The sequence below is a fragment of the Lepisosteus oculatus genome, chromosome 3, assembly GCF_040954835.1.
Source record: "Lepisosteus oculatus isolate fLepOcu1 chromosome 3, fLepOcu1.hap2, whole genome shotgun sequence".
Taxonomy (NCBI): Eukaryota; Metazoa; Chordata; class Actinopteri; order Semionotiformes; family Lepisosteidae; genus Lepisosteus; species Lepisosteus oculatus.
Window position 1 is genome coordinate 28,714,256 of NC_090698.1, and position 15,958 is coordinate 28,730,213.

Below are 15,958 nucleotides of genomic sequence, written 5' to 3' on the forward strand. Positions count from 1 at the left end.
ATTAAACATGGCAAGAAGTGAAGCAATTACTTAAATGAAATGTTTTTCTTTCTTGACACAAGGAAACACATTAATGCCTGTTCCAGATGAATGACTTCACTTCGTAGTACATGCATGTAATAGGTTGTTGACACATTAATCACCGGAATAAGCAGCAATAATTCTTTGTTTATTATGTGTAATTAATACCACCCATATGTAATGAGGAGCTGTTATGCAGAAGCATCACAGACAAAAGCTGAGCAATGCTGGATGTGTGTTTCTCATTTTGTGAAAGTACATTCTAGGCTTTAATCGGAAGTGCAAGAACTTTAACCCATTAGTGTCCCTCTTTTAGCAAAGCAACCAGTTCAACTTGTACAAGTCCCGTTTTTCCCCGAAGTGCCCATCTTATCTTACAAAGTTACTTGATCATACCCAGTCACGTCCTCAGAGCCTGCGCCAATCAACTGGCAGTTGTATTCACAGACATTTTCAACATGTCTCTGGCCCAAGCCGTAATCCCCACCTGCTTCAAGACAACCACCATCATCCCAATACCAAAGAAGACCACAGTGACATGTCTTAATGACTACCGACCATTGGCACTAACATTTGTCATCATGAAGTGCTTCGAGAGGCTGGTCATGAAGCAAATTAAGGACACTATTCCAAACACACTGGACCAGTACCAGTTTTCCTACCGGTCCAACAGATCCACAGATGACGCATTGCCATACACACTGCCCTATCACATCTGGACAAAAAGAACACATACGCAAGACTACTATTCATCGACTTCGGCTCAGCTTTTCACACTATCCTCCCAGAGAAACTAGTCAAGAAACTCAGTGCACTTCGTCTCAAGACCACCCTCTGCAACTGGATTCAGGACTTTCTGACAGGCAGACCTCAGGCTGTCAGGCTTGGAAACCACACCGCCGGCACACTAACTCTGAACACTCGGGTCCCACAGGGGTGTGTGCTTAGTCCATTGCTCTACTCCCTCTATACCCACGACTGTAAGACCAAACACAACACCAACTCCATCATCAAGTTTGCCGATGACACCACAGTTGTAGGTCTGATCACAGACAATGATGTGAGGGCCTACAGGGAGGAGGTCAATCTCCTTACAACATGCTGTGATGACAACAACCTCACCCTCAATGTCAGCAAAATCAAGGAGCTTATCGTTGATTTTAGTTAACTGCAAACCGGGCATGCCCCTATCAACATCAATGGGACTGAAGTGGAAAGGGTCAGTAACTTTAAATTCCTTGGCGTCCATATCACCGAGGACCTCACATGGTCTCTCAACACCACCTGTCTGATAAAGAAAGTGCAACAGCACCTGTACTTCCTAAGATGGTTGAAGAAGACTAAGATATGTCCCCAGATCCTCACTAACTTTTACAGATGCACTACAGAAAGCACACTGACAGGCTGCATCACAGCGTGGTATGGCAACTGCAGTACTGCTGACCGCAAAGCCCTACAGCGGGTGGTGAAAACTGCCCAGTCCATCACTGGGGTTGTCCTCCCATCTATACAGGACATTTATGACAGATGGTGCTTGAGGAAAGCTCTAAGCATCATCAAAGACCCCACACAACCCAGCTACAGACTGTATGATCCGCTACCATCTGGAAAACGGTACCGGAGCATTCTGCCCGGACTACCAGACTCAGAGACAGTTTTTACCCCCGCACTATCAAACTATTAAACTCCCAGCCTCTCTCACTCTCACCTCACCTCTCACCTATGATCTGAACCTCACAGTGCCTTCTTTCTTACCAAAAACCCAAACACACATTGAAAATCTACCTCTAGAGCTCACTCCCCATAATTTCTATCCCTTTATTTCATTCTGTTGATGCATGTTTTTGCATATAACCTGTTACCTTTTTGTTGTCTCTGTCCTTCTTTTGTTATACAATTGTATTGTTGTTGTTTTTTTTTGTACTACTTATGTCCGAGAGCTAGCTAAATAGCATGTCGTTATACCATACACCTGTATATGAGTATAATGACAATAAACTTGAACTTGAACTAAAGTGCATATCTTATAACCCTAAATCCCTTTTCTCTGCTTCCAGTTACAGTATGTTAAATTTCCTTATTTCACTGTGCTTTCCTGGGTTTGTATTTGGCACTAGTAGATATCCTGATAAAGCAACTTTAGATGTTCTTCCCCAAGGTTCATAAGCCACTGTATATCCTTAAATGCGTCTCCTATGGCCAGAAACCTACCCATTCATTCACTGAGATCTACTGTACAACCTGGGTAACGCAACATATAGGATTCTTTTGCTCATGTACTCTATACAGTTTACAACAATAATTGAGTTCCCCTACTATCCCAGCCTGCCTTTTACAACAGGAAGGTGGCTCCTGGGTGACTGGGACCATTCAGTCTTCCCATTTCCCTCCAATTCCAAAAACTTTAAGATCCAATAAGGTGTGGAAGTAGTTCTTTATCTCAGGAGAATGCCATTCCTTGCAGCTGAGGCAGTCAGACATGTGTCATTTTTTTCTTGTTTGGAGCCTACTTCAGCTCTGCTCATGGTGTGTACACAATATCCCTAAAGGGTATGCTAGCTTGTTCATCCAGTTTGCAAAATCTTTATGCCCAATGTTTCCAACTAGCTGGCAGTGTTTGCAGAGGAAAATGTTTTTGTAGATGTACTCACCCAGAAAGCCAATCTTGTAAACCACCCACCTCAATGGCCTCATGCATTTAATTCATTGTTAATGTAATGGCAATTTAGCCAATTCTAAGGTGCAAAAATCTGAAGAAACAAGTTATTTTGCTGTTCCTAAATTATTGCTTGACATATTATTTTGTGTAGGCAATTGAACAATTAGATAACAAGCAAAAACAAATACCAAGCTGAATAAATGCAGAATTAACTTGAATAAAGACAGAACAAAACTTTTCCCAGAAGCAAATTAACCTACAGGTACCAGTATATTTTCTGACTGCTGGAGAAAGACATAGTACCTGGAGGAATTCATGACGAGAACATACAAACTCTACATAGATAGTACCCCAGGTGCAGAAATAAACCCAAGGCCTCAGCGCTGCAAGGTAGAAATGCTAACCATTGTGCCAACATGCCTCCGATTAGTGAATTTATTATCAGTTGAAATTCAAATATATATTGATTTGTTAGCCAAAATATTCATGGTGTTATATTATATAATACTGTATATGTAAGGCAGCAGAGAGAAAAAAAATCGTGTTGGAGAGAGGATCTGTGTTAAACTGATTCTCTAAACAAAAAATATAACCTGTAAAAGATATAATTCCATTTCAAGCTTTATTGTCCCATTTGGGGAAATTCATTTTACAGCACGTTCCCAATATAACAACACAATGACAGACGAAAACCAAGAACCAGTGCATCAATGCTACAGCAAGACAAGGGAGAAGAAAATTATAGTAAAGCTTATATAATTCTGCTATGATTAGCTATAAATGTGACTTCTTCAGAATGTATATCCTTCTAGTTTGAATCTGTTGTAAGACTATTAATGAAATTTGCATGTGAAGAAGCAAGTAGAAAAATTGGAAACCTTATCTTTAACTCTTTTGCAAAGTTCCAATAGTTTATTTTGAACCAAAATGTAAATGAGAAAACATTACACAGTAATCCACATCTAGTAAAAGCACTTCCACTAAAATCTGATTTACTTCCTGTCTCAGTCTCAGTAACTTCCTGTCTTACTTTGAAGTACTAAAGGGGAAATAATAATGTGTACACTGTATGACAACGAATACACCACACTTCAAAAAGATTCAACTAAAAAAAGTATTTGTGTTATTGTGCCATCGAGAAAGTTCAGAGACGGTTCCAGGAAATGACATTGATTTTACAGTCATGATCTTGCTGTCATGACTGCAGAACTGCAAAAGCTGATCACCTGAAGCCACAGCAGATAGTCAGCTTTGTGCTGTGCTCAGAATTGTAATGGCCAGTGTGTTATAACTGACTTGAAAAGTTGCTTCTTCGTCCTCCGTTGATTACTCCAATGTAATGAATCAGCATTTGCTCTCTGCTTTGCTTTTACCTTATTTCAGTTGTTATTATGAGTATGAATAATTGAATTTGCAGTACATAAAAATGCTGTCTGGATAGGCTCCAGCTCCCCTGTGACCCTGAATTGGATGAAGTGGTTAGAAAATGGACGGATAAATGGAAAAATGAAACAAAAATATTATATTTTAGGAATTAAGAATGTATTTTTAGAAAAATGTAAAACTTCAAATATGTTTTTCAGTAATGCTGACAGTACCTATATTAAGAGAATAAATATATTTTATTGGTTATTAGATATTGGTTATTCAATTAAGAGTTTTAACCCTGGAAAACTTTAGAGTTTCTATTTCTATTTGTTTAACTGACTGCTGGAAATTAACAACTATTATTTTTTAGTTCCACTGTACTTAGATAAATACAATCCTTAATGAGCTGTCTAGTGATTTAATTCAGAAACAAATTTGATTAATGTCTGCCTATTCAAAGTTCACATAGAACAGTAAAGATGAGAAAAAACTCCAAATGTATCATATATCTTCTTTTTAGGCAAGCTTTCTGAATGATTTTATTGATTATCACACACTCCAAATTGCTTTTCATTTTAGCCACATATTAAAAATCTAAATATTGAATAATGCAGTTACTTTCTTAGGTTTATTTGCTTATTCAGGACAAGATCATACAGATTTAGAAACTGAACACAAGCCCAGTACAGTTGTGCATGGGTGGAAAAACTAGTACAATTCGAAGCTATGAAATACTTTCAAAGAAAAACTTAGAGTGAAATGACAGAGCTCATCACAATTTGTCTGAAATTACTAAACAAGGGTGTTGGTACATTGTTGTGATGGTTAGCACTTCATGGGTGGAGTTTGCATGCTATTTTTTATCAGGTTTCCTCCCATCTTCAGAGGATATGTTTGTTTTAACTGCTGTCTCTACATTTTCCATGTGTGTGTTCCTTTGACACACTGGCATTCAGTCTAGCACCCTGTGCTTCTTATGGGATTGGCTCTGGATTTTCAATGGAGCAAGCAAAGCACACATTTAAATTGGTAAACGCAACTGCTCAGATATCAACAATAAAAGCAAAGGAAGAAAGTTAAGTTTTTAGCACAAAAATACTATAAAAAAGAATATAGCTATTCATTTATACATTACAGCTCACAACTCTCAAACCCACGTTTAACTAACATGCAGTGCTGGATCCCTATCCATCTAATTAAACCTGTTCTACCACAACTGCTTTTTCTCGTAATAATCTTTTCTTTTACCAGGTTTGCAGAGTTGCCATGGTTACTGGGATGAAACCAATTTGTGCAGAAGAAGGCTTCTTTTCGTCTTATAGTGCCATCAGCCCTGAACTCTGCAAGCAATACATCATTCATCATTGAATATGTATAAGATAAACAATTATTAATGTTAGTCCATCAGTACAGCCCTCTAATGAGGATATGGTGTGCAGAAAAAGTCTCCAGCTTTCTAGGACACTGGAAACCCTTGTGACAGATTCATCTACTGTATATGAACTGAACACCAGTCAAATTTTGCAAAAGAATCAGCCAAGAAATCAAGAACTAGAATGCTAAATCCTGAAACATTTAGACCAGAATGGAAGGGGTGAAAAAAAAAAAAAATTAAAGGGAAGTTACATGGGGAATAAAGATCAAATGAGATATAGAAAAAACAGAGCAGATGATCAGGTAATTAAATGCTTAAATGTGAGGAGAATCAGAAACAAATTAGATGAGATAGAGGCTACCACATTAGCAAGCAATTATGATGTTACTGGAATCACTGAAAACTGGCTAACTGAGAATGATGGAGAGGAATGTAACATTAGCGGATACACTGTTTATAAATTATGAATACAAAATGGTAAATGCTGAGCTTGAAGAGGCTACTTAAAAATAAAATGACTTACCTGTAGGTGTTCATGTTGACGTGCATTCTTCTAAACAATGTGGGGAAGGAAAGCAAACAAAATGCTAGGATATGTAGTTAAAAGCATATAATTCAAATCAAAGGACAGTTGTGTAAAAACTGCAGAAAACACTAGTAAGACCTCATTTAGAACTTTTGTTCACCACATTATAGGGAAAATATTGCGATCTGGATTCCAGATGGATTTCTTCCAAATGAACAGTGAATCACAAATCACAGGGAAGTTCAAAGTGAAAACTACATGTGCTTTTAAAGCAGATACCTTTCTTTACTCAGAGAGTTGTGTGATTATGGAAGAAGCTACCCAGCCATGCTGTTGAAACTGAAACACTGTTTTTTTTCTCACGAAATGGCTGGATAAGATCCTTGGAATGTTAGACTACTACGTACTAAACATGCTAGATGGGCCAAACAGTCCCTTATTGTTTATAGTCAATCTTATAGAGAACATAAGACAAAATTCTTTAAGGATCTTTCAAACCACCTCTGTCATGCTATCATGGTGAGATTGGGAGATCTAATTTGCTTCCATCTTGTTCATGAATATTGTTACAAATTTGATGATTACGAAAATAGAGAAAATCAGGAAATGACTGAGTGAATTAATCAATCATTAGATTAGCAAAATAAATAATCATAAACACCCAATTTGTAAAGATGATTACCAAGATGATATACCTCAGCTGTTGGTATACTCTACTATGTATTGCCCTGTGCTTTTGGGGGAATTTGGTGCAAAGATAAACCGCCATCTTGTTTTCATTGACTGCCCTTTTACAAAATATGTAGAAAAATAGAAACACAATTGCTGCCATTTAGTAGCTGATTGCTGCTTGGATGAAATTAAGCACAAAACGAGTATGGCTTATTCCACTTTTCATGTTGCTTAGTTTATGCAGGACAAAAGGTTGTTTTTCCTATAAAATTTCAGAATGAAAACAAAGGTATATACTTGGGGGAGTATATATTTTAGTCAAAACCCAACAATCCTTCTCATGTGCTCCTGTTAATATGAGGTAATAATGCTTGAGGTTGCTTCACACAGCATATAAACACACTTTTCTTAAGTGTGAATTAAGTCAGAACAGAACCCATACTGTTTAATGGACTATATTTGCCTACACAGACAATTTTATAAGTATCAATGTGCATGTCCATTGTTAACTAAGACAGCTGATATGTACCTTTACAGATAAAGCCCTGTCTGGGCATTTTTATGGTTAAACTTTGAATCATTTGAAACTAACTAGAACATATGACTACGATAGAAAGCTAAATAATTATAATTTCCAAAAGAATTAGCCATTTACTTCACTATCAAGGTTAATATGAGTGAGAAACAGAAGACTCAATTGATTGGCTTTCATAGATCCCAGGGGATCTCATCAACTATCTCCTGAAGAAATTAAATAAACCATTAAAACAACAAAGCCTGACAACATATAATCTCATAATTAACTTAACAATTTATGCCAAAGCCCATTCATTTCAAGGTCATGTTGTGTAATGAAGTAAAGAAAGATGATATGAGGCTGATACCTATTTAAAACAATGTTTTGTGAATACAAAAATATTTTCTTATGGTTTCTGAAATTTTATAATGAGTCATAAAGGTGGCAGCGTTTTATTTACCTTTTCTATAATACACATTGACAACAACATTAATACATTGTTTTGCATTTTGTCCTAAAAATCAACCCAAGGATAATGTTTTGACTTCATAACACATTTTTTTATCATTTATAGTCCAAGAAAAAGTTTGTGAATCCCAAAAAGAAATATGGAAATGTCATAGTTTTACTTTGACTGCCTTCTAAAATCAAAACCAGTCTTTATGTACAGTATATATCCAAGTGTTATAGTAACCAATTACATATCTTAAAACAAAAAGATTAATTAATTACACAATGAGTAATTAAGATATAGGAAATGTGAACAAGGAAATTAACCCTTAGTTTAAGTAGGTCCATTAAGGAAATTCAGGTGTTTAAATAACTGGGTAGATTTGGGGGGCTGGGTTTGGAAGACCCCACAATATATGGCCAGCAGTCATATCACCCTGCAACTCACAACTTGCAACCCACTGAAGCTAAGCAGGTGTGAGCCTGGTCAGTACCTGGATGGGAGACCTCCTGGGAAAAACTAAGGTTGCTGCTGGAAGAGGTGTTAGTGGGGCCAGCAGGGGGCACTCACCCTGCAGTCCATGTGGGTCCTAATGCCCCAGTATAGTGATGGGGACACAATACTGTAAACAGGCGCCGTCCTTCAGATGAGATGTTAAACTGAGGTCCTGACTCTCTGTGGTCATTAAAAATCCCAGGGCGTTTCTCGAAAAGAGTAATCCTGTAATCCTGGCCTCCTGGCCTTTACCAATCATGGCCTCCTAATAATCCCCATCTATGAATTGGCTTCATTACTCTCTGCTCTCCTCCCCACTAATAGCTGATGTGTGGTGAGTGTTCTGGCACACTATGGCTGCCGTCGCATCATCCAGGTGGATGCTGCACATTGGTGGTGGTGGAAGGGAGTCCCCATTACCTGTAAAGCACTTTGAGTGGAGTGTCCAGAAAAGCACTATATAAGTGTAAGCAATTATTATTATATATAAAGATCAGAAGTGATGTCAGTTTCATCACACAGATGTGTGGAAACAAATCATGCAATGATCCAAGAAAATCTCTGAGGACCTCAGAAACAAATTATTGATGCTCACTAGTCTGGAAAGCATCCAAACCATTTCTAAGGTTTTGGGGCTCCACCAATCCAATTTCAGACATGTAGACATGGAGAAAGTTTAATACCAGAGTCACCCTAACCAGGAGCAGTCGTCCTACCAAAATGTCATCAAGGAAGTCAGAAAGAACCCCAGAGTAACATCTGATGAACCACAGGCTACATTCACCCTGGCTGAAATGACTGTTCATGACTCAGCTATCAGAAAATAACTGAACAAGAATGGCCTTCATAGAAGTGTAGTGGCAAAGCTTATTAAAAATACAGGAATTAAGTTTGCTGCTCTCTTGCCAGTCCTTCTCTCTCTCATCTCAAGTGGTGTCACGATTATAGTCCCCCCTCCTTAAGGGTGCTCTCCCCCGCGGATCCGGTGCTGGAGAGTATGGAGACCCTGGAGGACAGCACACTGAAAAGGAGGTCCCTGAGGTGCAGTAACAGTATTTGTAAATCCCCTGGCTCTGCATCTCCCAAGGAGTACCCCGGTCTGTTCCGGGAAATCAGCCGCTCCGAATCCCTGCGTTCCTCCACCAGCTGCTCCCACCGAATATTCCGGCCCTGCGACCTCATCCACGGCGAAGTGCTGGGAAAGGGCTTCTTCGGACAGGCCATCAAGGTTACACATAAGGCAACCGGAGAGGTGATGGTAATGAAGGAGTTAATTCGTTGTGATGAGGAAACCCAGAAAACCTTCCTGAAGGAGGTGAAAGTAATGCGGAGTTTGGAACACCCTAACGTCTTAAAGTTTATTGGAGTGCTATATAAGGACAAAAGATTGAATTTAATAACGGAGTTTATAGAGGGGGGGACGCTCAAGGATTTCATCAGAGACATGGATCCGTTCCCATGGGAGCAGAGAGTTAGTTTCGCCAAAGGCATCGCTTCTGGGATGGCTTATCTGCACTCAATGAGCATTATCCACAGAGACCTGAACTCACACAACTGCCTGGTCAAGCTGGACAACACCGTCGTGGTGGCGGACTTCGGCCTTTCCCGTCTGATCGTGGAGGAGAAGAGCCGGGCTCCTCCAGAGAAGCTGTCGGCGAAGAAGCGGACGTTCAGGCGGATCGATTCGAAGAAGCGCTACACTGTGGTGGGGAACCCGTACTGGATGGCGCCGGAGATGCTGAATGGTAAACGATATGACGAGAGGGTGGATATTTTCTCTTTTGGGATTGTGCTCTGCGAGATTATTGGGCAGGTGTATGCTGACCCAGAATGCCTTCCCAGAACTTTGGATTTTGGACTCAATGTGAGGAAGTTCCTGGAGAAGTTTCTTCCCGAGGATTGCCCCGTGGCCTTCTTCCCGCTGGCTGTAGCTTTCTGTGATCTCGTGCCTGAAAACAGGCCCACCTTCGAGAAGCTGGTGGACTGCTTCGAGGTGCTGGCCCTGAACCTAGAGCTGGGCATCCCCCTGCCGGCCGAGCTGGAGGTGCTGCACCACCACCTGGGCGTGGGACCTGCCGGGTAGCGGACCCCCGGTTCGGCACCCGGGCAGCGCCAGCGTGGGCGAGAACGGGTCCTAGCTGCCGCCCGCGCCTCTCGGGTTCCGCACGTGCGGGCGCACCACCCTCCCTGTGAGAGGCCTGCGGAAAAACGCCCGGCCCAGACTTCATACCAAGTGTCCGTAAGTCCAATGAAATCCCGAGTATGATAGATTTCTTCAAATGTAGCGTTTTAACAAAAATGTGTAGCCATTGAGCGATACTGGACTGTTGAAAACGCAGAGGCCAATGAGCATTTCAAGAGCAGCAAGCTGTCTTCTGCGTGATGTATGATTTAATGTACAAGCAGTGTCTCAAATAGCTGCATCTATTAGACAAAACTTCAACAGGACAAACAGTATACTACATTCCTCATTCTGGATTCTGATGCCAGAGAAAACAAATGATTTTCTCTTTAATTCCATCTGTGGGATATTTGACCTGACTTTCAATGCTTTGATGTGTAAAAGCTTTTTTTTTCTTAGGGCTTCGGAGCCGCCCTGAAAAGGAGGGGCGTACTGTCACGATTATAGTCCCCCCTCCTTATGGGTGCTCAAGCCCTTTCACTCAAGACTTTATTCTGTGCACCTGTTTCCCATTCCCAGCCCACCTTAAAAGCCAGGTGCTGACGCTCATCTGGGCTCTGCATCTGATTTCCATATCGTGCGAGTCTGGGACCTGGAAGCGCCTGGTCCCGTTAAGGTTTTAACCTCTGTTCCCGTTCCTGTTCCCCGTCTGGTAGGGCAGGGTAACCCCACGTGAGTCTCGAATGCCCATGGAACTTTCAACCAATGAACAACCGTAGTTCCTCCAGGTAAAACAGGCAGCACAGGGCTCCTCCATGCTACTCCTGGACATTCTCAGACTCAGCTCGGACAATCACGTAACGGCCAGTGTCTCCAAGTGCCAGGTCTTTGTTCTAAGAGTCGAGAACGGAGGTCGCCAGCGCATAACCAAAGGATCCACCCGAGGTTAGCCCAGCAGCAAGCCTCGTGAACCCATCGCAAACGCTCACCTGATCAACAAGTGAACTACGGTCAGAACTGTGGACAGCTGAATATCAGTATTCAGGACTAGCGCTACATCAGGAACGACCCGCAGTCACTTTTCTCATGTGCACAAACTCTCGGTAGTAAGCCAGAACTTACTAGCCGGTCTTCAGAGAGCATCAGCAGTGCGTTGCAGCAGAATCTCTCCCTCCTTCTCCCACATCACATGCCAAACCGGCACTGCCTGGCACTGGGCCAGAGAGCACCTATTGGACACAGCAACAAGACTGCTGCTGTTCCTTTGTGTCTGCGGGAGATCTGAATCCACACAGATTGGATGAGTATTCAACATTCTGCATTACAGCCCGAGAGTTCAATTGTTACCTCAACCCCAGTTGATATCAATTTAATTCCTATGAGTGATGTGCTTGCTTTTGAGTATCTAGTGTAAAAGTTGTAATCCAAGTTCATTTACGAAATGGTCTAAATGAATGGTATACTGAATGTATGCCCCTCTTGGTTTGTAACTTTTGGTGATTAAATATATATCTTTTGTATTCTTCTAACCCTCACTGATAAGATCTGTTATGTTTATGCACATTTAATGTATTAATAAATGTATTCTCGTGTATTAGTATCCTTGTGTGTGCGTTGCTATTATCCCGCAAGGTCGGTCTTCTAATAGCCATCGAAGAATTATTTGGTGACTTACTGCCTAAATTAATAATTGTCCCAGTAAATTCACAAAACCCCTACATTTATTGGTGCCTTGTGAGAGGATGCCTACAGCAGGATAGCAAAGAGAAAACCATTGCTCTGCAAAAAGAATATTGCTATATTGCTACCCCTCTGAAGTTCGCCAAAGAGCACACACAGTAGATGATCACAACGCTACTAGAGCAACATTCTAGCAACTAAAAGCTAGCCCCCAAACATAAGAAATGTTATGTTTGGTGAAAACCCAAACACTACTTTTAAATAGAGGAACCCCACCCCATCCACTGTGATGTGAGGGTGATGATTAGGACCTTGCGGGTTTGTGGCCTCAGGATCTGGACAACTTACTATCATTGACACAACCATGAATTCTGCAATGTATCAGAAAATCCAGAAAAGAGAATGTCAGGGCATCTGTCTGTGACCTGAAGCTTGCAGCAATTAACTTTTGTTAAAAAAACAAGCAGATCCACAAAATAATTGCTGCAGAAGAAGAAATTCCATGTTTTACAATGGTCTATTCAAAGTCTGTAGTGAGCTGTCCATGTAAGGTAGCCCTTAAATATCACAGAGTTTAGGGAGTTCTGTAGGGAGGAACGTACTGTACCACGATTCTCAAAACCCATGTCAAAGACTGATCAGTGGTTACAGGAAATGTTAAGTTGTAGTCATTGTTGCTCAAGGGGGGTGCCTCTAGTTAATTAATCTAAAAACTTTTCATCATATTTATCATTTCAGGATAAATTAATGTTGAAAGGCGATCATGTTTTGTGTCATTTGTTTTTTGGAGTTAATTGTATCTGTTATTGGGACTTAGATTAAGATTTGATAACTCTTTACGTTTCAAATATGTGGAATATGTTCAGACATTCTCTAGGGTTAACAAACTTCTAATCAGCACTGATATAGCAGTACAATCATCAATGATATAAGAAATGAATACAGATAGCTAGCCTGCAGTAACAGCACAGCAATATAAGGATATGGTGAAGGAATAAGGAATGCTGTAGAACCTCCATTACCAAACCTCATAATGTATTGCTATACAGCCCAGCTACTGCATTGGCTCATAAGACACAAACACAACATACCCATGACCTTAAAATTGTGTACTGTAAAGGCCCACATTTCTATTCCCATTCTAGACACAAACTAGAATTTACTTACTGATAACACAAGGTTGCAGATGTTCAAGGAGTAAACCAGTTCACTGATGCATGGCAAATCAAACATCTGTTTAACCAACTCAGTCTGCAATGGAAGATGGAAGAAGAACCAATTTTAGGAGTCTCTCTGTACTAATGAGGTTTGGTCATTTTGTGTTGTTTTTGTTATTCATCGTATTTGTAAGGGAAGTACATTAAGAATCAAAAGCATTGTTAAGGTTATTAGAAAAGGGAACAAAACCTTTTTCTAGCAGATGCACATTTTATTGAACAGACACGAAATAAGTAAATTCATTATGTACGATTAACGTTTGCAAGGGACCTGTATTCATTGACAGAGCATGTGCTTTAAAAGTTACAGTTCGTTTGCATGGGTGTGATGGTGGTGTGGCTGATGGTTCGTGTGGCCATTGCTGGGAGGAATATGAGATGTATGTAATCTCTGACACATGATTTGCACCATGTTGCAGATGCTGTTCTGTAGAATTCTGTCTCAATCCTTTCATAGAGCCTGGATACGCATGTGCCTCTTCACTGGTTCCTGAGCCCTAGATAACACATCAACGTTGCTTATTCTACAGATGTTCAGTGGAACTCTGGCCATTCATAGTTTAAACCTTCACATTCTCATCGAGCAAAAAAAACTGTTGTTACATGAAAAGCAAGAGGCGGTACATTGTGCAGCTGTAATGTTATGCCAGTGGGAAGGGCAGTCAGTAAAACCCCAAGATTTGCTTGTAGCCAGACTGCCACCAATCACTACAAGTGTAGTTCTGTAGTGAGCAGAAAATCCTGGTCAGACAATCACACATGGACCTTTCCCCCTCTCTTGATATTCGTGGGGTGTATATCTGGTTGCCCACATTAATGGACTAAATTTAGATATAATGCCCTCCCAAGTGTGACACCCCACACCCCACAAAATTAAGCAAATAAAAAACACCAAAACAAAGGTATAGCTCCTTTTTTCAGCTACTAACCACCTTCTATAATGCCAAGGAACAAGTAATAGGTTTATTCCATGCTGAAAAAAAGAAGAAAGAGAACACAACGTTTCGGCTGTGGAGCCTTCTTCAGGTGTTGACACCTGAAGAAGGCTCCACAGCCGAAACGTTGTGTTCTCTTTCTTTTTTCAGCATGGAATAAACCTATTACTTGTTCCTTTGCAGCCTACGCATGCTGATGCAGCTACCCATCTGGTCTATAATGCCAGACTGCTAAGGTGCTTACCAGCCTTAAAACCAAACAACTTTTCATTCTGAGACTCTTCAAAAACATCTAGGAGACTTTTCACAAAACTCATTGTTCAGTTCCACAGATCCTTTGTCAGTCATATCTTCTTTCTCTGGCAATTCTACACATGCAGATTCAAAACAAATCCACAAATCCAGAAAGCCTGAGGACATCAAAGCTCAACCCCCACACCTAGCTGGGCAATTCAGTCCAGATGAGACCTCCATTTTATCTGAACTTGCTGCCCTCTCACACAACAGCCAAGGTACAAAGTGATAATAGACTGACTTAGTCCAGCTTCCAAAGTACTACTGTCAGGAAGATGGGCTGCTCTTGATAAGCATGAAATATTCTTCCTTTTTTGTGTCCCTCTTTCTTAACCAGACTTGACTTTAAATGGGTTAAATCACCTCATGCTTATGAAGCACTCAAAGTTACCCATGTGTATTAAGGTCAGTAATGAGTGGTTAATTAATCAATATTCAATATCATATATGTTTTCCTTCTTAAGCCACAAATGTTTAGAGTGCATCTATAAACAGAGTTTCATTGATTTACATTGTATACAGTATACTGGTGATTTTCACCTTCAATAAATGATAGCAGTCAGTTGATATTTTTCCAGATTTGCTGTAAGACATCCTGCATACTTGAAAAGAGAAATATTGTTACAATCCAGGTATCCAGGTGAAGGCTATATAACATTTGCAGATAACATTGCCCTGCTCAACGTGTACAGAAAGTTTGGAAGAATGGGTATGATTTGAGGTATTTGCTTACATTTGCTGCTAGTGATCTAAGATGCAGATAAATGATCAAAGGACTCATAATTCACTATAAGTCTGGATAATTTGCTTCACGGTAAATCATTTGAGCTTTTGACAGTCATAGTAAATAGCATAAAGGAAAGACAAAACAGAAGACAGAAACAGAAGACATAGAGACAAGAAGGAACACCGTCATCCTGTACCTTCCTTTAAGCTTGCAAAAGAAATCTTTCTGATAAATCTTGAAGACAGGCTTAATAATGAATAATTCTGCCATCATAATCTCAGCAGTTTTAGAGAGCTTGCTGTCTTATTTTGTATTAGAATATTCTTACTGCCTGTAGGCAGCACAGTGGCACAGTGGCTAGCATTGCTGCCTTGCAGAGCTGGTGCACTGGGTTCAATTCCTAGGGTACTCCTGCATGGAGTTTGGATGTCTTTCTTGGGTTCACTTGGGTTTCCTCTGGGTGCTCCATCTTCCTCTCACAGTCAAAAAACCTACTGGTAGGTTAATTGACTTCTGGGAACATTGGCCCTGGTGTCTGTGTGTGGATTTATTACTCTGTTGGCATTAGTGTTAGAGAATATAAAGAACTCATGTTAGTTTTGAAGTGCCTCAAATTGTTACCTACTGCTCTGGTACATTTTATTAAACTGCTGTCCCACATTTTGCAGCAATATTACTTGTGTATGTACTGGAGGCACAAAGGGATTTGACATGAAAATAGAGATGGTCGAAAAACCATACAATGTAGTTCTTTAAATTTGAAAGGGGGTTTTAATGTTCACCGCTTTGTTTGCGTGGGTTTTCACAGGATGCTCTAGTTTCCTCCCTCAGTCCAAAAACATATTTGTTTGTTAATTGGTTTCTGTAAATTGGCACTGGTGGGAATGTGTGCATGTTTG

The 15,958-nt window shown here is 40.4% G+C and overlaps 1 pseudogene; it reads left to right on the forward strand.

Annotated features, from left to right (window-relative positions):
* Window positions 1-479: 479 nt before the first annotated feature.
* LOC102690924 (LIM domain kinase 2 pseudogene) lies at window positions 480-10,167 on the forward strand (annotated as a pseudogene).
* Window positions 10,168-15,958: the final 5,791 nt, after the last annotated feature.